The sequence below is a fragment of the Pelodiscus sinensis genome, chromosome 7 (assembly GCF_049634645.1).
Source record: "Pelodiscus sinensis isolate JC-2024 chromosome 7, ASM4963464v1, whole genome shotgun sequence".
NCBI classification, from domain to species: domain Eukaryota; kingdom Metazoa; phylum Chordata; order Testudines; family Trionychidae; genus Pelodiscus; species Pelodiscus sinensis.
In genome coordinates, this window is record NC_134717.1 from 72,893,866 (window position 1) to 72,920,573 (window position 26,708).

The following is a 26,708-nucleotide window of genomic DNA, read 5'->3' on the forward strand; positions in this document are numbered from 1 at the left end:
GAAGGTGCCTGTCTACACTGGCCCTCTTGTGCAAGTTTTCTTGCACAAGAGGGCTTATCCCTGAGCGGGAGCGTGAAAGTATTTGTGCAAGAAGCACTGATTTTGTACATTACAAAGTCAGTGCTCTTGCGCAAATTCAAGCGGCCAGTGTAGACAGCCTGAGCACGGTTGGGTCCCCACTGGGTCCTGGAGTGTTGTGGCCCCAGAGCACAGCAAGGAGCCACTACCACCACCCTCTCTGCCCCCTGGCTCAGGCCCCTGGCAACCAAAGGGGGGCCAAAAGACTGGGGCTGTGACCGGAGAAGGGGGGGCTGGGGCCAACAGGCTGGGGGAGGGAAGGGAGATGACGAGAGGCTGGGGCTGGCATGGCCCTGGCCCTCCCTGACAGCCATGGGGAGAGCCAGACCTGCCTACCTCCAGAAACGGGGGCGTTGCTGAGTGTAACGAGCAGGGGGCCCTGCCCCCTAATATCTGTAGTCTCTGAAAAACTGCCAACTGTCATGGAGCTAACCGCCCAACTCCCTGAGTTGGTTAAGGCTGCATTCTTGAAATCCATTGTCTTTATATTGCTATTCTCCCTCCTACTGTTCCCTAGAATCATGAACTCTATGATTTCATGATCACTTGCACTCAAGCTGCCTTCCGCTTCCAAATTCTCAGCCGGTTGCTCCCTATTTGTCAAAATCAAATCTAGAACAGCCTTCCCCCTGCAAGCTTTCTCCACCTTCTGGAATAAAGAATTGTCTGCAATACAGTCCAAGAACTTGTTAGACAAACTGTGCCCTGCTGTGTTATTTCCAAAACAGATGTCTGACTTGTTGAAGTCCCCCATCACCACCAAGTCCTATGCTTTGGATAATTGTGTTAGTTGTTTAAAAAGCCTCATTCACCTCTTCTTCCTGGGTAGGTAGTTTGTAATAGGCTCTTACCATGACATCATCTTTGTTTTTTATTCCTTTTATTCTTATCCCTCTCAACAAGTCTGTCTCCTATTTCCATCTCAACCTTAGTCCAAGTTATGAATTTTTAATATATAAGGCAATAATACCACCTTGTTTTTTCTCTCTGGGTATGTCTACACTGCAGAGGGTTTTTTTGGAAAAACAGGTCCTGTAGTTTAGCGCAGTTGGCATGATCGTAGTTGGCCAGGAGGGCTGTATAATTTGATATCCTGAATTGGAGAGTGGCAGAAGAGTACACTTTGTGGCCGAAGGTGTCTAGCCGCTTATGCTCTTTGTCACGGGGCGTAGACTTAAATTGTGGGTTCTTAACCTTGTGATTAACTGAGTCTACAACCAATGAGTTTGACTGGGGATGTGCGAAGAGGAAGTCCGTATCTTTTGCGGGGACAAAATATTTTCTATCTGCCTGGCGGTTTGTGGGGGAAATAGAGGCTGGGTTTTGTCACAGCATGTCTGATGGTTTCAGGATAGCTTCATTGATGGGGAGAGCTATCTTCAAGGATGCCGTGGGTTGTAGTCTTGTCAGTAATTTGTATTGTTTGTCTTGCACCTCTTGGAGTGTAATGTCTTGTGATTGAGCTACCCGCTTAAATAATTCTTGACATTGTTATTCTGTCAGGAAGAAGAACACTGCTCTGACTCCATCTTCAGCCAAGGATGATAGAAAAGGAACTGACAGGGCTTGCGCTGTGTGCACACTCGATGAATGGCAGGGGCGCGAGACGCTGGGTGTGCAGGTGCGGCACAAGGGGCGCTGCTCACCAAAACTTTCCAATCGGAGGCATGAAGACACACCAAGACCTGAGTGGAGCACCCACAGGGACACCACTCGCTGAAGAAAGTACAGAAATAATCAGATTTAGAAAGTCATAGAAGCAGATGTTCTTTCCAACCTTCTATTAGTTGTTTCTTATCCATGTTGGTTCTCCCATCGGTATACATGCACACAAATGCCACTCACTCGAATGGGATTTATGTGACCTTATTTTTGAGTGGGATAGAGAAGATGCCTTCTTCTTCAGGCAAAGAGGTGTTGCCTCAGTGCTCTGGAGAACCAAGAAATCATGGTTTCTAGAGCCAGACCCCTCTCTTGCTTGAAAGCTTCTTTGTACCACAGAAACAGCGCAAAACAGATCTACAGCTGGCCTAGCTGACTACTACAAGAGGACTCCTTCATAGATAAAGAAATGGATGGATCATGACAAAGATTGAAGCCCATAGTTTAAGAAGCACCATTGGATCCTTCAAAGCTACAATATATTGCATATACTGGAAGGGTGGTGGAAAACAGCATAACAAGGGAATGATCAGCGTTAAAATGTTAATAAGAAGAAACATCCTGAAGAAGGTAATGCTCCCTTTTGGTTTTGTAAGAGCTATTTTTAAACACTGTATTGAGTCAACAAGAATTAAGAATTAACTTAGTTGTGGTTATAATCCTTGGGCTAAGTAAACTTAGTACAAATCCAGCCTAGGGTTTACATTTAATAGACACAATCAAATATTCAATCTATTAAAAGCCATAACCTTTTTTGGAAATATTCCTATATTTCACTGAGGCTATGTCTACATTGCAACACTATTTTGGGATACCGGAGTATCCCGAAATAGCTACCCCGCGTCTTCACAGCAAGCCTGTTATTTTGAAATATTACAGGCTCGCTATTCTGACATCTCTGTAAATCTCATTCCATGAGGATTATGGGACATTTCAGAATAGCATGTTATTCTGAAATTTGGTGCTGTGTAGACAGTGCCAAATTACGAAATAAGCTATTTTGAAATTAGATCGAAATAAGATATTCAATTTGCATAGCTCAAAATGTGTATCTTATTTTGAGCTATGGTGCAGTGCAGACATACCCTTAGGGTGTGTCTAGACTACCTAGTTTTGTCGACAAAAGTGGACTTTTGTCGACAAAACTATACCAGCGTCTACACTACCGCTGAGTTCTGTCGACATAACGTCGACAGAACTCAGCAGTTTTGTCGACGCTGGTAAACCTCATTTTATGAGGCATAACACCTTCTGTCGACAGAACTCTGTTGACAGAAGGTGTTATTGCCTGTAACATTGCGTCCAGACTATGGAGTTCTGTCGACAAAGCAGCTTGCTTTGTCGACAGAACTCAATGTGTCTGGACGCTCTTTGTCGACGGAAGTTTTGTCGACAGTATCTGTCGACAAAACTTCCGTCGACAAAACGCGGTAGTCTAGACGTACCCTTAGTGTCGTATGGTGTCTTCTAGCACACTACTTCTGAATCAGGCTATGTCTACACTATGGGGATTTTCCGGGATACCCAGAAAAACTCTGCCGCATCCAAGGGAACATGTCTGCTCTTCTGCTTTTTTTTGAGGAAGACCAGGCGTGCTCTTTTGGAAGCCCTGTCTTCCTCCTCCCACAAGGAAGAAGGGCTCTTCCAAAAGAGGAGGCTTTTCTGAAATTTGGCCCAGTGTAGATGGGCCAAATTTCAGAAAAGCCTCTTCCGAAAAAAATATCGGCAAAAGGTACACAAATTGCGGAGCACAATTTGCGTACTTTTTTCTGATAGAGTGTTGTAGTGTAGACATAGCCTCGGAGTTAATTACCAGGCATTAACATGTTCAGTCCAGAAACGACATCATGCACAAAGAAGCTAATTTATCTTTTCATCTCAACTAGAATGGAGCTCTTGCCCACTAGCAATGATATACTGAATAGCAGTGTCACTGACAATTATAAATCTGGTTTTTAGAGCTCACACATTTTGCTGCTCTTTACATTGATCATGCAACAAAAATCAGTGGGGTAATTTCTTAGTTAGGAGGATTTATGTACATATAGAGACACCAAAAGCTGGGGCCTTAAAAACATCTCAAATGCTTTCTGTCTGTGAAAGGCGTGTTAGTTTACCTGGTTAGCTGTGTGATTGGGCAGCCATCCAAGAAAGATTTAAATGCTGCCCAGGTGATAAACAAAGTGCCCACTTTCAACCATAGCCAGCAGCATGTTTTTCTATTGGTGGTGCACATCCACGTGTGCCTCGGTGCACATAAAAAAATATTCTGCACATGAAAGGAATAAATTTGAGGAAACATTGGTATGGGTGTGTATGTTTTGAAATTCTCTTAGGTCACCGGTTCTCAACTTTGGGTCGTGGGTCCACAATGCTTTGTTTGTTCAAGTGTCTCTAGCCACAAAGCCTTGCAGCTCCCATTCCATAGTAGCAAGATTTTGTGTTTAGAATGTTAAGAAATGGATATAATTAAAAATATAGTCCGGTGTAAGGCAGTGAGTTGCAGAAGAATTGCAAGGTTGGTCATGTGAAATACCCAGTTTCCTGTGTTTACTTACAACAAACTGGGAAGACTGTATGCTCCTTCTCAAATAGTTCAGGGAAATTATGCATTTCCCAGAAGTCTATGGGTCTCTTTAGTGGGAGGTGATGTTCCCAAATTGTTGTTTTTGTAATATGGTACAGAAGAGGTTGAGGCTATAACCTTCCATCTAGGTGAATGTCACTGCGCCCTGCACCCCTTTGGGAGGGGAAATATGGCCCAGCGGCCGAGTCTGTATCACCCCCATTCTGAGGATAACAGTGGCCTAGCGGCCGAGTCTGTACTGCCCCTGCCTGTGGGGGGGGGGGGGAGCTGAGGGGGATGGTAAATATGGCTGAGTCTGTGATGCCCCCTGGCTGGGGGGTAAATATGGCCTCACGGGTGAGTTGATTTTGCATCCTTCCCCTTCAGTGGTCAGCCCTGACTGAGGTGCTCCACCGGCCTTTATACTGAACCTGTAGCTGGCACATGCCCAGCAGGGCTTCGGGGGAGGGGCCTTCTCAGCCCAGCAAGCCTGGTTAACCCCTTCCCTGCCAGTGCGGGGTTGGCCTACCCCATCTCAGTGCCTCAGCGGATAAATGTACATAGAGCATCAGCTTCAGCATCAGGGATCGAGATCTGTGCTTTTGCTGCTGAAGACTGCGTGTTCGAGCACAGCTCTTGCTATGGGCCTTAGATTAGCAAGACCTTTCAGCACAAACTTAGGTGGCCAGTTTTGCCTCAGTGCATAGTGATGAGTGTGTCTCTACTAGCAGTTCTCAAACTGTGGGTCAGGACGCCAAAGTGGGTCAGGACCCTGTTTTAATGGGATCAGCAGGGCTGGCGTTAGACTGGCTGGGGGTTCAGCCCAGAGGCATCAGCCCTAAATGGTGGGGCTTAGGTTTCAATTTCAGCCCTGGGTGACAAGGCTCAAGTTACAGGCCCCTCACTGGGCTAAACCCTGGGACTTCAGCTTTGGCTCCCCACCCCAAGGTGCTAGGTTTGGCTTTGCCTCCCCCCACCTGGGGCAGAGAGACTTGGGTGTGCTCAGGCTTCGGTTCTCCCTCATAGGGTGTTGTTGGCAGAAGGCGGTTGCAGTGCAATGAAGTTTGAGAACTGGTAAGTCTTTCCCAGGGCACCCTGAGGAGGCTGCTTGAGTTGGGATCTGCACCCTGTTGCAGTTGTTAACAAAAGTCTTCCAAGAGATAATTATTCACTTCAGCTGGCAGTGGGGAGGCTGTTAGATCCCTTGACAAGGACATGTGTGTACCTTCAGGTGATTTTTTAATATGCATTTCTCCTCTAACCAACACTAAGGCAGAAGATCAAATTAAGATATGGAACTCCAGCTATGTTAATTACGTGGCCGGAGTTGATGTATCTTAAATTGAGTTTCTGCACCATCCACACAGCAGGAGGTTAATGCGAGCAAATGCTCCCTTTACCTTCTCTTACTACTCCTGAGGAGCAGGACTACCAGTGCTAACAGGGGTGCCCTCTGAGTTTGATTTAGCAGGTCTTCATGAGATCCGCTAAATCGAACCCTGGAAGATCGATCACAGCAACATCAATTTTCCATGCAGGGTAAACATGGCCTAACTGTCAAACTATTATAGCCGCCCTGTGTTTATTACCATTCCAGTTTTACAGATGAGTGAATTTAAGGTGAAAGCTACTTTTGAGGTGTTCTGCTTTTCAAAGGTGCTGAGCACCCACAGCTCCTATTGACTGGCCCAAAACATCTTATGCTGAGCATGGAAACAATGGCAACCCCAGAGTTAGGAATCCTTTTTGAAAACTTGGGCCTTCACACAGTTATAACAGTGAGCCAGGGCGTAATCATGACCAGAGCTGATGTGGATGACTAGGGCCTCTGTCTGGATCCCTGATGACCTTTCAGGTTTTTGGACAGACACTGTGCCCTTTTCCACTAGGCAGGGAAGCTTATTCACCCAGCAGGATAACATGTAGAAGAAGCTGTGGGTGGTTCTTCCCCCAAAGTCCCTGGCCCCACCCACCATGGCTGGGAAAGGTAAGAGTACTTTGGCCTTAAGGTTTTGTTGTTGTTGTTGTTTTTTAAAGATTTTCTTCATTAAAAAAAAAGATGCTCAACCCTTCCATGCTCAACCCTTTCAGTTGCTACTCCAGTGTAATGTTTCTTCTTTCAATTCCCTCCCATTTATCAACATCATTCTGCTGTTGATGGTACTGTACTCACTATCACATGGTTAATTTGCTGCCTTTCAATTGTCACCATTTTGCATTTCAGTTTTTAAAAGGCCCCTAACTAGACATCACGTGTGTGTACGTTTTTCTAAATGCATACAAGTTAATGGGATCTCACCAAGAAGAGACTCTCCCCACCCATTACATATAAGATCTTCCCCTTTCAATTCACACATTCAGCCTGCCTCAGGGAGAGATTGGAAAACCAGAGACATTTTATAGCAAGCCCCTCAGGTCAATTCATCTGAGCTCTGTAAGAATGACAGGGAGCAGGCACAAGAGTCCAGGATCCCTTACTGAAAAAACACCCTGAAGACCAGCTCCTGCCCATTTCAGCCAGGAGGCTGTGGCTCAAAAACCCCACTTGATCACAGCTGCTGTGAGATTCCACGAGACGAGAGAGGCAGTTTCTAGGAGTAAGATAAACTGGAGTGATTTGTGTGTACCGTTTATTGTTTTATGTACCTGGATATGCTACCTCCTTTAACTCTTCCTCTTTCCATACAAAACATTCCTATCCTACCCACCATTACGCTTCTAATCATGTCTGCTGTCCATCTGCAAGCCCTGTCCATTTGGAGAGGAGATGACAAACTGAAGGAAAGTGAGGACGTACTGTACCATTGACACCCTGATCTATGCTCAGAGGAGAGATTGCTACTCAAACCTCTCTCTCTGTAAGGGGGAAAACTTTGAGATGACCAGATTCTAATTCATTCATTCATCCAGCATTTCATTTTTGTTCATTAGACACTCCTGAATCCAAATGCTATGACATATATCTCATCAGTCTTGAGCCCTGTTTTAGATAGGCTACCATCTGTATTCCTCTTTCAGTTTCTACAGAATAGTATAACATTGTGTGTAGCAATAGAAAATAGACAACCTGGAAGTAGTGGCCACTGGCAATCAAGCAATCATTTTAGGTACATTATGTTCAAAGCACTGAATTGGTAGGAGTTCTTTATTTTTAATTTCTGCTCATCTGTTCATCATTATTAAACAAGCTCAGAAATCAGAGGCGATTGAAGAGTGATGCAAGGTAATTATGCACTTTAGGAGAAGATACTTTCCATGATGGTGTTAGAATAGCACCAAGTTAACAACCTATTCAAAAGGTGGCAGAGAGACAGAATGAATATATGTTTAACTGTGCTGCTGTGCCAGACAGCAGACTTCATTAAAAATTCTATTTCTAGTTTTGCTGTATAACTAAAATCTGGCTTTAATAATAGCAGTTGCTTAATAGCTAATGCCTTTAGATTATGCAACTGATTTTGTTAGTCCCACAGTTAAAAAATATTTATGATGCTAACCAAGAATCTAAACAACTTTGAACTTTTCTTCTGGGGGATTTTTTTTGTTTTGTTCACTCTTGGACAAAATGGAATTTGCACGTACAAGAATTTGTCTAGGTTTGCTGTCAGGTAGTCCAGCGTAGTGAGATCAAGAGGTTGAACTGATTATATTTCCAAGCACTAACTGCAAACTTCGGTGCCAACTCTGCCCACATATCTACACCAGCGACACCATCACAGGACCAAACCAGATCAGCCACACCATCACGGGTTCATTCCCCTGCACATCTACCATGTAATATACGCCATCATGTACCAGCAATGCCCCTCTGCTATATACATCGGCCAAACTGGACAGGCCCTACGTAAGAGAATAAATGGACACAAATCAGATATCAGGAATGGTAATATACAAAAACCTGGAGGAGAACACTTCAATCTCCCTAGATACACAGTAGCAGATCTAAAGATAGCCATTCTGCAACAACAACAAAACTTCAAGAACAGACTTCTAAGAGAAATTGCTGTGCTACAGTTTATCTGCAAATTTGACACCATCAATTTAGGATTAAACAAAGACTGTGAATGGCTAGCCAACTACAAAAGCAGTTTCTCCTCTCTTGGTGTTCACACCTCCACATCAACTGCTAGAAGTGGGCCTCATCCTCCCTGACTGAACTGACTTTGTTATCTCCAGCCTTACTCTTGATTGGTACTCTTTTCTTATGTCTCTATATTTATACCTGCCTCTGGAATTTCCACTACACGTATCTGACGAAGTGGGTCTTTGCCCACGAAAGCTCATGCTCCAATAAATCTGTTACTCTACAAGGTGCCAAAGGACTCTTCATCACTTTTGCAATATTATATGTATCTAGTACTGGGTTACTAGATTACCAATTACCAGAGGGCTGTAATTGGGTTACAGCCAAACTGCCCTCCCCATATTGCTAACTGGGAAGAGGTTCCAAGATGGGAAGAGTGCCCCAGTTTGGGACAGGATCTGTAACCACTGATGTAGCAGATTAACAGGACATCATCATTTTGGATTCAAAAGTAGATTTCTGCCATCGTGGCCCGAGGAGGGCATTTTCGGGCTCCGGACGTGGATTTTGGCCTCCGAAGCCCGTGTCGTCGTCCTCCGAAGTCCCTCTAATGCACTAGAATTGCTGCCCACCCAGGTTCCGTGGTAGGTTCTCCTTTTACATGCAGAGCAAAATTCCATTGCTCAGCAGCAGCCATATAATTCCATGCACCTACAAAGGATTATTGGGTTATCTCCATCTTTTGCTTTGTGAGTTGGCTCGTATCTCACCACCACCAAAAAAGCTCTGTGGCTACAGCACAACACCACACTTGTCCAAAGTATGTCATTCTGAGTGCAGAAAAATCCACATAAGGCCCAGTCCAGGTAGTAATTTAAGATAATGTCACAAAGCATTGTTAGTGGAGAGGCTCCTGTTTTAGACACATCATAGGACTCCATCTCATATCTCAAGACGGAGTAGCTAAGGCTTTATCATTAGTAATAGTCTTAAAAAGGGACCAGAGACCAGAAGGAAAATTGTGCATATCCAGCTTGCAAACAATATACAGAGTCTGACATGTGGTATTTATCTTCAGTTTCTGTAGGTCTAAAAGGTTAGTGCCATGATTTGGATGATAAAGTCCATAATGATTCTGTCAGCCATGAGCGCATTTTATGAATTTTCTTAAATCAGATATGAAAAATGGAACATTTCCAGATCTAGGAGAGATACTGATGAGGGTGTGTGTGTATATATTCAGTCAAGCTGTGTAATCCCATTTTTAAAGGGAGGTCAAAAGGGTTGTGGTTTTGGTCTTTCCCTTTCCTTCTAGCAGACTGCAAAGAGAAAAGTTCATCTTTTCCTATCGCTACATCTTCAAAACTCCATAACCCAACCTGATACTGGTGGCAAACTAATTTAATTAGATGGCACATATGGATTTCTGGCTCAGGATAAAGGAAAACATTAACAACATTTATTGTGTTGAAATTTTCTATGCCAATTTTCTGCTAAAAAGGAGGGATTCAAAAGGTCAGGGCTTTTGCAGCACAGAGTTAGTGGCATATTAGTTACAGTAATTCAGCCTGAAAATTCCAGCAGAAATAAATACTATGGAATGCCATGAATTATAGGAGACCACAGCTTTAATCAGCTCTTGGGAAAAGAAAAAAACATGTATTTGGTTATTGACAGTTGATAAACTGAATTATGAAGTTTGGAAAAACTAGAACAAAAGGGGTTCTAAGAGTTTATTTTCTTTTCTGGTCATAGGGATTTTTCTATTTATTATAGCAATATGTTTTTCAAAATTACTCCCACTGTTGTTGGCACTTGGATTTTCCAGATACTGGCTGGATTGCTAGTGGGGACCAAAAAACTGGGTAGAGCATGTCTCTAAACAATGTATTAAAAAGGGCAGAGGTCCTGGAAAGACTGTGACAAACTCTCTTTACATGTATCAGAGGGGTAGCCGTGTTAGTCTGAATCTGCAAAAGCGACAAGGAGTCCTGTGGCACCTTATACACTAACCGAAGTGTAGGAGCATAAGCTTTCGTGGGCAAAGACCCACTTTGTCAGATGCATGTAGTGGAAATTTCCAGAGGCAGGTATAAATATGCAGGCCAGGATCAGGCTGGAGATGATGAGGTGGATCCAATCAAGGAGGATGAGGCCCACTTCTAGCAGCTGATGTGGAGGTGTGAATTCCAAAAGAGCAGAAGCTGCTTTTGTAGTGGTACAACAGTGGTACCCCTAACTCACCCAGCAATATCGTCAATCTCTCCAACTACACACTCAGCTCGGCAGAAGAATCTGTTCTATCTCGGGGACTCTCTTTTTGCCCCGCCACTCCCACTAACATGATTCAGTTCTGCGGTGATCTGGAAGCCTACTTTCGCCGTCTCCGTCTCAAGGAATACTTCCAACACGACACTGAACAGTGCACTGACACACAGATACCTTCCCACCAACAGCACAAGAAGAACTCCACATGGACTCCTCCTGAGGGCCGAAATGACAGTCTGGACCTCTACATAGAATGCTTCCGCCGACGTGCACGGGCAGAAATTGTGGAAAAACAGCATTGCTTGCCTGGTAACCTCAGTCGTGCAGAACGCAGTGCCATCCACAGCCTCCGGAACAACTCTGCCATTATAATCAAAGAGGCTGACAAAGGAGGTGCTGTTGTCATCATGAACAGGCCTGACTACCTAAAGGAGGCTGCCAGACAACTCTCCAATACCAAATTCTACAGGCCTCTTTCCTCAGATCCCACTAAGGAATACACTAAGAAACTGCACCATCTGCTCAGGACACTCCCTACACAAGCACAGGAACAAATCGACACACCCTTAGAGCCCCGACCAGGGTTGTTCTATCTATTACCCAAGATCCACAAACCTGGAAATCCCGGACGCCCCATCATCTCGGGCATTGGCACTCTTACTGAAGGACTGTCTGACTATGTGGACTCTCTGCTCAGACCCTACGCCACCAGCACTCCCAGTTACCTCCGTGACACTACGGATTTCCTGAGAAAACTACAATGCATAGGTGATCTTCCAGAAAACACCATCCTAGCCACCATGGATGTAGAGGCTCTCTACACAAACATCCCACATGCAGATGGAGTACAAGCTGTCAGGAACAGTATTCCTGATGATGCCACAGCACAACTGGTGGCTGAACTCTGTGAATTTATCCTCACACACACCTATTTCAGATTTGGTGACAACATACCTCCAGACCAGTGGCACTGCTATGGGCACCCGCATGGCCCCACAATACACCAACATCTTTATGGCTGACCTGGAACAACCTCAGCTTTCGTCCACTTACATCCCTTCTCTAACTACGCTATATCGATGACATCTTCATCATCTTCATCATCTGGACCCATGGGAAGGAGACTCTGGAAGAATTTTACCATGATTTCAACAGCTTCCACCCCACCATCAACCTCAGCATGGACCAATCTACATGGGAGGTCCATTTCCTGGACACCACGATACAAATAAGTGACGGTCATATCAATACCACCCTATACCGAAAACCTACCGACGGCTATACTTACCTGCATGCCTCCAGTTTCCATCCCGGACACACCACACGATCCATTGTTTACAGCCAAGCACTGAGGTACAACCGCATTTGCTCCAACCCCTCAGACAGAGACCTACACCTACAAGATCTTCAACAAGCATTCTGTAAACTGTGATACCCACACAAGGAAGTGAGGAGACAGATCGACAGAGCCAAACATGTACCCAGAAGCCTCCTGCTACGGGACAAGCCCAAGAAAGAAACCAACAGAACACCACTGGCCATCACCTACAGTCCCCAGCTAAAACCTCTCCAATGCATCATTAGTGATCTACAACCCATCCTGGACAATGATCCCTCACTTTCACAGGCCTTGGGAGGTAGGCCGGTCCTTGCCCACAGACAACCCGCCAACCTGAAGCATATTCTCACCAGCAACTACACACCGCACCATAATAACTCGAACTCAGGAACCAATCCTTGCAACAAACCTCGGTGCCAACTCTACCCACATATATACACCAGCAACACCATCACAGGACCTAACCAGATCAGCCATACTGTCACTGGTACATTCTCCTGCACATCTACCAACGTAATATATGCCATCATGTGCCAACAATGCCCCACTGCTATATACATCGGCCAAACAGGACAGTCCCTACGTAAAAGAATCAATGGACACAAATCTGATATTAGGAATGGCAACATACAAAAACCTGTAGGGGAACACTTCAATCTTCCTGGACACACAATTGCAGATCTAAAAGTAGCCATCCTGCAGCAAAAAAACTTCAGGACCAGACTTCAAAGAGAAACTGCTGAGCTCCAGTTCATCTTTAAGTTTGACACAATCAACTCAGGATTAAACAAAGACTGTGAATGGCTTGCTAACTACAAAAGCAGCTTCTGCTCTCTTGGAATTCACACCTCCAGATCAGCTACTAGAAGTGGGCCTCATCCTCCTTGATTGGATCCACCTCATCATCTCCAGCCTGATCCTGGCCTGCATATTTATACCTGCCTCTGGAAATTTCCACTGGGAAGTGGGTCTTTGCCCACGAAAGCTTATGCTCCTACACTTCATTTAGTCTATAAGGTGCCACAGGACTCCTCGTCTCTTTACATGTACAATAATACTATAGCAGACACAGTAAGGTTTTTAAATAGACTTTTAGCAGTATGAAAGAAACCAATAAAAGCCAGAATGTTCAAAGTAAAGGGTAAATGTGGTTCTAAACCCATCCATTGTATCTATTTCTAGGGGCCAGTGTGTTCTACATTTCTACAGCAGAGTGCTCAACTAGAACCTCCCACCCCTCTTAATGCAAAATTCTGCTCTTGAATTTAAGATTTTCTTCAAAAGTTATTTAATGCCCAAACTGCTCCCCTGCTGATTCCTCCCTCTCCCCATAGTATGCTAGCTGATGCAATATTGCCTTTGAGCCTGCATGCAGCTTGAAACAATAGCTCTGAGAGATGCTCAGTACCTCATTCATGTTCATGGGTTGTTCACTCTGAAGCCTAAAGATGATGTGCTAATGCTACCTTGAAGTGTTGCTCATTTTTTTCAGAAACATCCAGCTAAAGTGCTTATCCCATATTCTTAAACTACTCCCTACTTCTCCCAAGTCCAGAAGCCTCAATTGTCCATATCCAACTCACCAGACCTCAGTGCTAATGAGGCAAAACTGCACTGTAATACTAAACACCCTGTAAGATATTGAGAAGTTAAAATGTGGAATCCGTGTAAACTAACTCCAAGATCATATCCAAATTAAAGACACCAGGGCTGCCATGCTGATACTATCCATCTTCATGTCTAATTCATTACTAGTTCTTCCATGTGCAAACTAAGATTTGCTATTACAGAACCCCAACCTGCCACATTAAGGAGCTACAAACCCAGCCTGCTGAGGAGTCCATAAGGCCTTGCCTAGTTGTACGAGGTCGTTTCAATCTTATGCTGCAATTCCCTAGAAACAGCAGCTGCTGAGTGCAGAGATTCATCGTTACATCCGAATTCCCAAACTGATTTTTTTCCAAGTTGGAAACAGTGACAGGAGAACGTTGATGCACCTCCAAACTACTGTGTTATCTAAGACAGAGTCAAACTATCAAAAAGGGGTAATCAACTGCACAAACAAATCCTGCATTTTAGGTGAGCATTGCAAATAGGCATGCAAAAGTGCAACATGGTTTGCCCAAATGCCCATAAAAATGTGCTTCAAAACAGAGCTGTAAGACATCACCATGAGCTCCCCATGACCAGCAAACAAGTAATCAGAGACAAGCAGAAGAGGCAGTTCAGCCACCCCCCGAGAGAGAAACCAGCACTGGAAACCTAAATAGAGCAGGTCTGTTCTAGTTCACAAGAGTCACTCGTTGAACCCAATCAGAAGGCCCATGAAAACTGATGGATCTAGCTTCTCTCTCCAGGTAAATGAAAAAATTAAGCAAACAGCATAAATGTCAAAAAGAAAATTCAGATTTCAGATTGAACAATCTCAGGGGCTGTATGCAACATGGGGAAGATTTTTTAAATGTTAAGGGATTTTTTTCCTCAGGACAAACTCTCAAAGTATTATAAGCCATGAGCCAGCTTTTATTCTCATTGTGAGCCATAGTTTCTTATCAACTAGTTTCCTTCAAAACCAGGTATTAGAATAACAGGGGACAAACACTTTTTTGATGTGCTACATTAGTGTCAGAGGTTAAAGAAATCAGTGCTCCAGAGACTCCTAAATGTGTCATTGTCATAATATAAAAACTGACTTACTAACTTAAATTATTTGGAGAGTTAAGTGCTTGTGTTATTGCAAATTAAACTAATTAGTATCATTTCCTGACAGCTGCAGTGAGCGATTCCATGTTTTTTTTCTTCAGCCGCTCAGATGGGATGAAGAAAGTGGAGACAGCTTTGTGATTTAATGGAATGGAATCAGTTTATCACAGTAAGGGCACATCATTCTGCTAGCTCAGTGCTGCTGCCTCCTCTGCTCCCTCTCATTTCATCAGCTATTATTGCACTCTTCACTTATTACATAGCAAGCCGTGTGTAGACAGATGGGAGTTGTCAGTAACTTTACAAATAGCCAGGGAAGAAGTCAGGATAGAATTTGTGATACGTCCCCCCTTTTAGAAATGTTGGGGACTGTGCTCTACCATCTTTTAACCAACATTGTGGTTGCCAGTAGAAGACGCAGGACCGCATTTCCATGCCACAACTGATTTAATCAGTGTAAGGCAGCTTTGCAAACTAACACCGATTGAAATCTCCACCTTCTAGGACTAGATGCACAAAATGGAAAGTTTCAGTATACAGTCTTCAGGCATTTAGCAAGCCAATCACATTTACTGAGTGTGGAAAATGTGTCCCTAGAATGGTGGTAAACGCAAGCTGCTGGTTTGTACTGAGAATTTCCATTAGGTTATATGAAGAGTAACAATAGCAGGCAGTCCCTACATACAGTTTATAAAATGTCATACTGAAAACTTACAGTAATCAGATCACTAGGGAAAAGTCTAGGATTTCTTTAGATGAGCCAGAATTAAATGAAAACTCTTGTCCATCTTCCACTTCACAGAAGCCCACACAAATGGATGAAATTACTCTGAATTCAATTATTCTGGAATTTGAACTTTCTAGAGACCATTGGGTGGAGCTTGAACCATCTTATTAGATGTTCAGTTTGGTCAATTTTTCTCTACTTATATTACTGAATTGGCTCCAAAGGTTTGCTTTATCGTGGAGCCATTGGGATAAATGGTAGTTTTGTGGTCAACAGAATGGATTAATGGTTTTGATTGTAATTAATTGCCCATCACTAACATCTCTAGATGGAAATTGAATTACTTCTAATTGTATTAAAATAATACTCCCCTCATCTGTAGTCACTAAGTTTGGAGTAGCCATGATGGAAAGAAATGTGTATTTCTGAAGAGCCAAACATATCAGTGTACAGCCAGAGGGTCTGCAAAAGGCTTAGGGTGGGAGGAGGAATCCTCAGTTGCCCTGGAGTGGGTACCGCCTATCAGCCATCCAAGGCATTATCTGGTCTCCATGATCCATAGTGTAGCCGAGGACTCAGCAACTTGTTCAATGGTAATACAGGAAGTCAGGAGTGGAGAAGGGAATGAAACTTGGTCCTTCCATATTTCAGACTAGTGCCCTAATTACTAGACTCATTCATCTCTGAGCCCCATAATGAAGACACTAGACTTGTCTTTCCATCCTCAGGGGAAATCAGTAGATCTGCAGAATCATTGATTAACGATGCGGCCCTGAGCACAGTCTTATACCCCCTACTGCTTTTGCAGATTCTCTGCAGGGGTCCCATGCAGTTATACAGGACTCGCCTCTTCCTGATCATGTTAACATTTTAGTTATTGTCTTTCCATGGGGGCTCCTTCCCACAATGGGGTTTTTTCATGTGGTAACAACTGGATGGATTAAAAAAGGCAGGACAAAGCTGTGTTCCCTCTTCCCCTCCACTGAACAAGAAGGCTCTTGAAGGCTTCTGGGATACAGGTGGTGCCCTATGCAAGCGAGCTCTATGAAAGCAATAATGAAGCTGGTCAATAATAACAATAATAATAAATTAATACACGTGTTAGTCTTTAGCTAATGGTTAAATGAACAGTCAAAGATGTATGTCCCAATACACAGAAAGCCAGCCCTAGATTCTGTCAGACTTGGTTTAGATTAAGGTAAACAAGAAACAAACAAATTCTTGATAAGAGAAAATAGTTTGTGCCTCCTCTCTGCACAAACTGCTGTACTATGACTCGGAATTACTTGCCTCTCTGCAGAAAGCCAGGATAATATTAAGAAAACAAAGAGTAACAAATGAACAGCTAAATATACCAGAGGGAATTTTATAATGTCATCTAATGTGGGAGAACATCCTGGAGATGTTTTAGTGCTGATGCAGCTGATTATCCATATTGCTTTCAGTGGGGGGCACCAGTAGGGGATTTTGGTAGCTAATGGAGAAAAGGGATCTGGAAGTATTTTAAGTTTACCATTCTGACTGAGAGGGTCAGTGGCTTAAGGGATCCATAACCCACTTAAAATATTTTACTCTGATTCAAAAATGAAACACTGAGAACATTTAATACTGGGTGGTCAGATCTGGAAGAAGCTGCCCACATTTTGTACCCAGTCAGAGAACAAAGCTCACCCATCCTTCTGCCCTCACTCAACTTGTTGGCTAGAAAAAAAGCTATCTCCCTCCCCCCCCCCCAATCTGATACAACAACCAGCCCCAGACATCCCAGCCTCTGGGAAGACCAAAGTTTACTCGGAGATGGCTTGAATTTGAGGTTTTGGGAGTATTTATACTATTTTGGGGCTTGCCGGGCTTGCCTGATTAACTAGAGAAGGACTCTTTTCCTGTAATTTGGGGTGTTTTGGGTGCAAAGAATGGATTGCTCTTCAAATCATGCTTTTTTATTGCAAAATAAAAGTCTGCACTATATTGGAACCACCCTCAAAGTTAAGTTGACCTCATGGATACCCTTTGTCTTATGCCGATAGTTCATATCCAGTAGAAAGTCTCCCCCATCTCTGCTTCCTTTTCTGCATTATTTGATCCCTCCCCCTTCTCTACTCCATGTTATACTCTCCTTTCACAGGGTCATTTTTCCTACTTTGGGTTCCTTACATTTTTTGCTTTTATTCAGCTATTTTCCACTCCTCGCCCCCCACGCCCTTACCCACCGCTCACCAGGTCTTAAATGAAATGAAGACTCAAGTACAAGTCGAATGCTCAAACCAGAACTATCTTAGTGGGTTTGAATTTAAGCCAAATGAGTTTGCCCATCCCTAGTTGTGGCTGTCCTAGCAACAGCGTAGCAGTACTAATGGAAGTTGTTTCCAGTGGGTGTTTTGTATGATAAAGTACAAAAACACTTCAAGCCTATGTGAAAGATAGCAGTGTCTAATGATGCTGCTCCACTTCAGTAGAACACACATGATTCTTTTTGATTTTTTGTTTTTACTGTTCAATACTGCAGTTTTCGTTTTCGTCACACGATCTAGTCAAGAGTGGGACTTCCCTCATCTCTTGCTTCAGCGGGACCTGCGAGTGAGGGGCCATTTTACTCTTGAAATATGGAGCATTATCTATGGGTATAAGGAATACATTGTCCTGAGCAGACCCATGAAATCCAAAGGTCTGCCTACAATAAGAAGAACACAGCTGTGTTGGCTGGATTGCCTGCTGGTGGTTCCCCTTCCACAAGTAGTAGTACAGTATAGGCAGGTGCTAGCATAGTAAGGTACTTGTCTTGTAACCTTACCAAAGGTAAGCCTAAATGACACAGTGCTTAAAACATTGGCTGCCCCTGCGCTTTGTCTTCAGGAGTGTCCCGCTAATACCGAAGTGGGATTGGCGAACTGAAATAGTGGCAGCAGCGGAGGAGAATTTTAGCAAGAATTTCCTAATGAATACCGGTAAGGCCCAGTAAGTTGAACATCTTATTTTGTATCTCTTGATGGACCCTTCAGCCTCGGTGCGCAAACCCGATCTTTGCTCTGCTAGTGAAATTCCAAAGATGGTTGTGACAGAGCTATCCTGGACACTTGTTAGCATGCTTGGTGGATTTCACTCACATGTTGCAGACAGGAAGTTAACACTGAAATCAACTGAGTCATACCAGTGATTAGTTTCGCCCAGATGATTTTTGATGCAAACCAGGAACGTCGGTTGTATAATTGCAAATTTCAATCTTCCCTTTCAGGGAAGGAGAAAAGAGCAGCCAACATATTGTACTGTAGCTCTCAACCTGGTTAAAAACCAGCTTTGACCACATATCAGATCTAGCCTGGATTTCTTTTTATCTTTCCTTCCCCTGCTTTAAGATTAAATCTGTCTACATGCCTACAGTGGGAGGAGTTGGTGCTTGAAATATAGCAGAATTGGATGAACAACTGTCATGAACTTTCAAAAACGAGGGACACTTCAATTAGAGAAGATAAATATGTGAGTGCTTAGATTTTTTTAGAAAGTGGTTTTTGGTGCCCAACCTGCCACATCTTAAGGCTTCTGATTTTTAGAAAGTGTTGAGCACCCGATCGGGGAAAATCAGGCCCTTTTAAGAAGTTTCAGAAGTTCCACAATCACTAGTACAGTAAACTTCCGATCATACGGCACCTTTAGGACCCAGGGGGTGCCGGATTATCAGATATGCTGGACTATCGGAAGGGGGGGCTATGAGGGGTCTGGGGTGGTGTGGGGGGGGATGCGCCCCTCGGCGCTGCGGGACCAACCCAGCAGTACCCCAGCTGTTCTGCCCCAGACTTCCCCAAGTCAGCCGCTGCTGAAACTGCCCAGCGGCTGATTCCGGGAAGCCCGGGGCAAAGCAGCTGGTTGTCAGTTTCAGCAGTGGCTGAATCGGGGAAGCCAGAGGCAGAGCAGCTCCAATTGTCCAGCTGCCCGGAGCACTTCCAGGTTCCGGATGGTGCCAGACAATCAGGAGTGCTGGACCATTGGATGCCTGACCAGTGGAGTTTTACTGTAGTTGCTTTGTGACATTTACTCTTAGCAAATTCTCTGGAAGAATAAATAGTCTCAAAGTGAACCTCTGATTATATATATACACACACAATATGGGCATAAGGAAGCAGCCTCAGAGGCTCGCTGTGCACCTCCAAACAGCCTCTTTTTTTTTTTAGAGGCAAAGGTCACAGCCTAACGAGCTATACTCATCACAGGCTAGTCCATAATAGGGGGTAAAACCCCTTTATAGTCCTGGCCTCCCTACCCAAGGACAGACTCTGTAGCAGTGTGGGGAGGGTTGGGGTTAACCCAGGCCCACCCACTACTCCAGGTTCCAGCCCAGTGACCATAAGGCAACAGCAACAGACGGGGTTTGTGTTACTCCCCGTCTGGCAACTACTTCCCTGGGCCACTTCCCCAAGCAATCCCTTCCCCGGCACCTTTCCTCTGGTACCTGAGCAGCCTAGCCTGCTCTTGGGGCTGGAGCAGAGCTGCAGAGGCTGGGGACAATCTGGCACCCTGGAGCCATCGCTAGCTGGCTGCTGCTGGCTGATAGGAGCACATGGGGGAGGAGGTGAGAACAGGAGTAAACCCTACAGTGAACAGGAGAGACCAGCAGAGAGGAGCCAGCACCAGTGCTATCCTCAGGCATACAAGAACATACAGCTATGTAAAGGGACCCAAAAATTTGATGCCCAAATTTTTGGATGCCAAATTTTTGGATGCCCTATGCAGCTGCATATTTTGTGTATATCTAGGAACAGCCCTGCAGAGAAACCCTAAGAAACATAAAATTACAAATGGCCGGTTATTGGGAAAATCATCGTCTTCCCATCAACCTTACTGTGGGCACGAAGCATCCCCTTTTTAAAGAGCTAAGTGGGCTTTTGCCACACAGCTACCATTGAACTAAAGGAAATTCTGTGCTAACGCCCAGGACCCTCTGATAGTTTTGGAGTTATATTCCTGGTCTTCCCCTATGAGTCCATCTTGCTGCAAGGGAACCTTAATGGCTGAGCCCTTGAAGCTATGTGTCATCACTTCTAGCATAAAGCCAAGCCATTTTAAGACAGATGAAAAATGTTTGACAGAAATTAGAAGAAAGGGACAATAGCAATGCTGGGACCTCCCAGTTGCCCCAGTCAGCAAGTTAGAAATTGTAAGAATGCACTTGACTGATGTGACTGATGGATTACACCCTTAGCAAGTTCGCAGATGACACTAAGCTAGGGGGAGAGGTAGATACGATGGAGGGTAGGGATAGGGTCCAGAGGGACCTAGACAGATTGGAAGATTGGACCAAAAGAAATCTGATGAGTTTCAACAAGTGCAAAGTCCTGCACTTGGGATGGAGAAATCCCAAATACTGTTACATACTGGGGACCAACTGGCTAAGTAGCAGTTCTGCAGAAAAGGACCTGGGGATTACAGTAGAGGAGAAGCTGGATATGAGTCAATAGTGTAGCCAAGAAGGCTAATGGCATACTGGGGTGCATTAGGAGGAACATTTCCAGCAGGTCTAGAGAAGTGATTATGTCCCTTTATTCAGTGCTGGTGAGCTCACATCTGGAGTATTGCATCCAATTCTTGGCCCCCCATTACAGAAAGGGTGTCGGCGCATTGGAGAAAGCCAAGTGGAAGGCAACCAAAATTATTAGGGGGCTGGAGCAAATGAATTATGAGAAGAGGCTAAGTGATTTGGGCTTATTTAGTCTATGTAAGAGAAGAGTGGGGGGGGGGGGGAGATTTGATAACAGCCTTCAATGACACGAAGAGGATGGAGAGAGGCTGTTCTCAGTAGGGAGTGACTGATGGCAGGACGAGGAGCAATGGTCTCAAGTCGCAATGGGTTTTGGTTGGATATTAAGGAAAACTATTTCACTAGGTGGGTGGTGAAGCACTGGAATGCGTTACCTAGGGAGGTGGTAGAATCTCCATCCCTAGAAGTTTTTAAGTGCTGGCTTGACAAAACCTTTGCTGAGATGATTTAGCTGGGATTGATCCTGCCTTTAGCAGGTGTTTGGACTCAATAACTTTCTGAGGTCTCTTCCAACCCTATGATTCTATGAAGGATTCCAATGGCCCATTGCCACAGCTTCTCTTACAGTCAGTCTGAGAATGGCTGAATGGCCCTAGAATCCCTCCTAGGTTGTGTACATCTCTCTCATGTGCCAGGTAAGTCTCTCTCTCTCTCTCTCTCTCTCTCTCTCTGTGTGTGTGTGAAGGAACTTCATTTCACCTCCTTGATCATGTTCAAGTACATACACTTCTCAGCCTTGCCCTCATCTCCTTTATGTTCCCTTATTTAAACTGCCAAAAGTGGGATCCATAATTCTTACCTAGCACTGCTTTGCTGGGTGTAACAATGGTGGTAACTATACTGTAAGCAGGACATATACTTTTACCATGTGGTGTCCCAGTTTGCTGATTTGTTTCCTATTTTGCCTGAAAGGGGTTATCCATCCCTAATTGTCAAGATTTTAAAACGAAAGCATTTCATATCTGGCTAATGTACATGTAGTTAAAACTAATGGTCAAGCGTCTCTGAAGTGTCTACCCTATTACACTTTATATCCATATGCTTTGATTTATATCTGAGTCATACACACACATGCTCCGACAGTGGAGATCTTGATTTGCCCTAGTTGCTTTCAATAATCTATCCAATGAACTGTATTGGATGAGGTGCAAGAGTCACTAATGTTACCCCTTTGCAGCTGGCCCACAGAGAATAGGGTACTTGGCGTAGCTCCCCGCTAAATAAATTCTCCTTTAATTCAAGTAGTGGAAGGATGATTTGAGGGAATGGAAGGATCAGAGTTCCAGTTTCAAAGATCAGCAGAGACTATCTTTGGAAAACAAAAGCTTCAGGGGGTAGCCGAGTTAGTCTGTACGAGGAAAAACTTTAAAAACAACAAATAGTCTTGCAGCACCTTAAAGACTAACAAAACATGCAGATGGTATTAATGAGCTTTCATGGGCACAACCCACTATTTGTTGTTTTTGGAAAACAAGTGAGACATACAGCTTGACAGACAAACAGGCATAACACAGCAGATGGCTTTTACTATTAGTAAACAGATTTTTTTTCACATTATAGCATCTCAAAAATTATTTCCAAATCATTAATCTATAACATGAATCCTGTTGGTCTGACTAACTATTAATAAACTTAGATAGAACAATTGATGCAATTAAACTACAGGCAGTCCCTGGGTTACGTACAAGATAGGGACTGTAGGTTTGTTCTTAAGTTGAATTTGTATGTAAGTTGGAACTGGTACATATTGTAGGGGAAACTCTAGCCAAACATTTCTCCAGAGCTCAGTTTTATTCTCCCACACCTCTCTTCCCTCAGTCCTTTATTCTCAAGCTGAGGTGTCTGCTGAGAAAAGCCGCTCCGCGTCTCCCTGGTCTGCTGGGGGGAAGCAGCTAATGCGGGGTTGCCTCACCCCGTTTGTAAGTAGGGATCCAATGTAAGTCGGATCCATGTAACCCGGGGACTGCCTGTAATGGGAAATTGTTCAATAAATTGATTTTTGGAGATACTGTCAGGAAGTAAAGATAAATAGTCTATATTGGGGGGAGTTGGTAAATTTGGTACCATATACAGAATTGTTGTGCATACACACTGCACTGATGAATGACAATTGATCAGCATGAATTGACATTCACCGTGATCATGCCTGGACAAAGTCCCATAGATTGAGAATTCCTGAATTTAATATAAACTAAATGTACTCTATCTAATTTAAATGAGTGGGGAAAATGAGTAAAAATCTTAGTTTTAAGGGTCTGTCATCTCAAACACTGAGGCACCAATGATCTCACAAACAGATTTCCTATTGCACTCATTCTCCCTCATATAAAAAATAATGAACACACAAGCCAGTTCCTCAATGCCTTCCTTCCTCCTCACTCACTCCCATTTCCTTTTCAAACAGGAGAGAGAGAACAAACCCAGTGTGTGTTTGGGGCAGAAGGGATGGAAACAGAAAGGTAAGGTTAGCTGATGGAAGGTTTTTTTCTATTTCTCTTTGTAGGCAATTGTGGGTGTTGGAGATTCACTAACTCTCTGGGTCAGTATTAAATTAATGCCCCATCAGGCTGCCCTTAGGAGTGATATTTTGTACTGGAAGTTAAAAAATGACAAAGCCCATGTGTTATTTCTGTGTTTCACAATGCCTTCGCTCAAACACAATGGGGCCCCAAATTTGATTGAGGCTTCTGGGTGCTACTGTAATATAAACAAAGGTTGGGAAACATTCCATGACACATTGCCTCTCACCACAGAGTAAGTTGTTAACTAGAGCTGGTGGAATTTTTCCCGACAGTTTTCCACAGGAAAATGCTGATGCAATGAAATCAAGATGTCTTGTGGGAATGGCTCCATTTCGTCCAAATTTTCAATGAAATATTACTGGAACACTTTGCTTCAGTGGGCTCAACAGACTTTATCTTTATCATTTAAACTTTTTTACTATATAAATTTGTAATAGACATATATTTGATACTAAGTACAATACATTCTGCAGATTGCCTAAACACATTTTTTCATAAGATTTGTTTTGTGGTGAAATGAACAATTTGGACTCTTCATCCTAATTTGTGAGAAAAGGCCATTTCAAAGGGTTGGAATTTTCCATGGAATGGAAATTCTGCATTTGGACCAGCTCCAGTATTACCATGGATTGCTTGACCAAGTTCTCGCTGGCTAGTTGTATTCCGCCTTCCTAAATTCCTCCTGAAGCTGAAGCAGGATATGGGATTCTCTCTTTCCTGCCCTAAACTGTTGTGTTCTGTAGCTACTCAGTAAAGCATTTGGGGCTGAAAGGCAGCATCTATACCTGTTTATTATATACTGTAAACTCCCTGGTAGATTGTAAGTTCTTGGTTTGTCGTTTACTATGTAATTCTATCAGAGGGATAGCCGTGTTAGTTTGAATCTGCAAAAGCGACAAGGAGTCCTATGGCACCTTATAGACTAACTGAAGTGTAGGAGCATAAGCTTTCGTGGGCAAAGACCCACTTCGTCAGATGCATGTGTGGGTCTTTGCCCACGAAAGCTTATGCTCCTACACTTCAGTTAGACTATAAAGTGCCACAGGACTCCTCGTCGCTTTTGTAATTCTATTGTGCCTAGCACAATGCAGTTCTAATCTGGTTGAGACATGTAGGTGCTGCCATATCATTAATTTTGTATAATAATATTTAATACCTTGGACTGACTGATCAACAGCTTGTCTACACACAGAGTTGCTCTGGTTATTTAATTTAAAATGGTTTTTGTTTCAGTTTAGCAGATTTAGTAACAGGCTTAAGCTGAATTGAAATGCAGCCACTCAGACCAAAAGTAGAGCTTCTACTACACTGAGGGTTGACTGACCCCTTATCAATGTGTACAAATAAACCCTTGAAATGCAATGCAATGGAAATCCCATGTTCACCAATCTATTTTCACTTGATGTAGGCCAGTGATCCCTGTATTACGATAATGTGCAGCATGCACATTTTCAGACTGATTTTCATTTCTATGTAAAATCCACTGGTTATCTTAGTTATTCTTCAGAACAGGAAAATGAGCTAGCCATAAAATCAGCCTATATACTAGAAAAAACAAAATCACTGTGTATCAAAAAAGTTACTTTAAAGGAAATGTTGTTACTGATTCGTTTCAAGACTGTGCCACTATGTATTTGTACTGTGGTCGAAATACAGATCTCATTGTGCTAGGTGCCAAAGAAATATCTCCTTGTCTGAAGAACTTAGTATTGAAAAATTCCGCTTTCGGTGCCACCAATCTGCATCTTTACCTGCATTACGGTGATTGTTTTGCTGTTCCTGTTTTTGCAAAGGCCTGGGAGAGTGGGATGGAGATAGGAGACAATCTCTACTTTTTTTCCATCTATGTATAGAATAAATTTGATGTGCACTAAGGCATGTGAGGATGTACACCACCAATAGAAAGACATGCTGGCCACTGTGGGCCACAACCCTGAATTGCTCCTAGGTGGCTGCCCAAGTGCTCTGTTTACAGTGAACACTGATAGAAAAAAAGGAGCAGATTTGATTTTCTTGTGGCACCCCTCACCCTATGCACCCCATTATCTTTGGATAGGCAGCAGTTGTGAGAGCACCAAAGCCAGCAGCGTGATTACCTCCACAGTGCCTCAGGCATTTGGGAATAGGAGCAGTGGTTCCTGGGCTGTGAGGGTAGAAGAAAATTGAATTGTATTTCTGAGTGTTAACTAAAAGATACCTTCTCTCCACTCGCTATCCTATCTACCTCACTAATGCGTGTATAAAAGTCATGCTGTTAATGAAATAGCTGATTTAAACAAAGCCCGAGTATATTTAGAACAATAAAAAAATCTATTCATGGTATCTAATTATGCAAACTGTCAACCAGAAGATGCTTGTCTTGCATTAGTTGAGACTGACTCCCATAGTAATTTGCTCTTTTTTTTGCAGCAGAAAGCATTTCTTTTTGTAGCTTATTGCTTCCGTACGGCTCTAAGCAGTAGGCAAATACAGTACAGGTCACGGAGGAGTGTTTCTGATGCTGTAGTCTACTGGAGGTAGGTAGTGCAGCAGAATAATGTATTGTAATGAAGATTATTGTGATTTGCTGCTGTGTGATTCACAGATATGATTGCATCCAATTTCAGAAATAAGTGGAACCGTCTGCTCTTTTGTATTCATTCAAAAGCCATTCAGTGGCACTCAAACGACTGCTGTCTTTGCCACCTAAAACATGAAAGTAAACCAGCTCATATCTCAGCAGTAACTTTCTTCATTGTGCCTCCAAATTCAGTAGCACACCTGATCTGGGGAGAACAGCACTTCCTCGATCCTCCTAGGGTTTTAATAGACAGACCATACCCATGCTTTTCTATTCCAAGTTGGACAGTTCTGGATTCTCATTCTCTCCTTCCTGCCAGTTTTGGAATAATACAGACGGTGGAATCACTCATGAGTCAATTTGGAAAGCCTCAAAATGTGTAAATCTAACTTGATTTTTTGTTGTTGGTAACTTAATGATATCTGTGAAATATAATTGGCCCTCCCCGATACAGTTACCCAAATTAAAAAAAAACCAGATTATTGGTTCAAAACAAAAAGGGTGGTTTATCGTGTCTGCAGGAGAGGCGAGGGAATGTGGAAGGTGGAAAGGGAGGGCAGGGGAAGAGAGGGGTGAGGAAGGAAAGGCACACTGAGGCATTGAAGAAGCCCCTTGTGGGGAGGCCCGGGGCAACGAGTCACAGCTGGCCTTGGCTGAAACTCTCCCCCAGAGTCTCTCGGATGCACACAGCCCCCGATGAGCCTGCTGGATGGCAGTGATGTGTGGCTG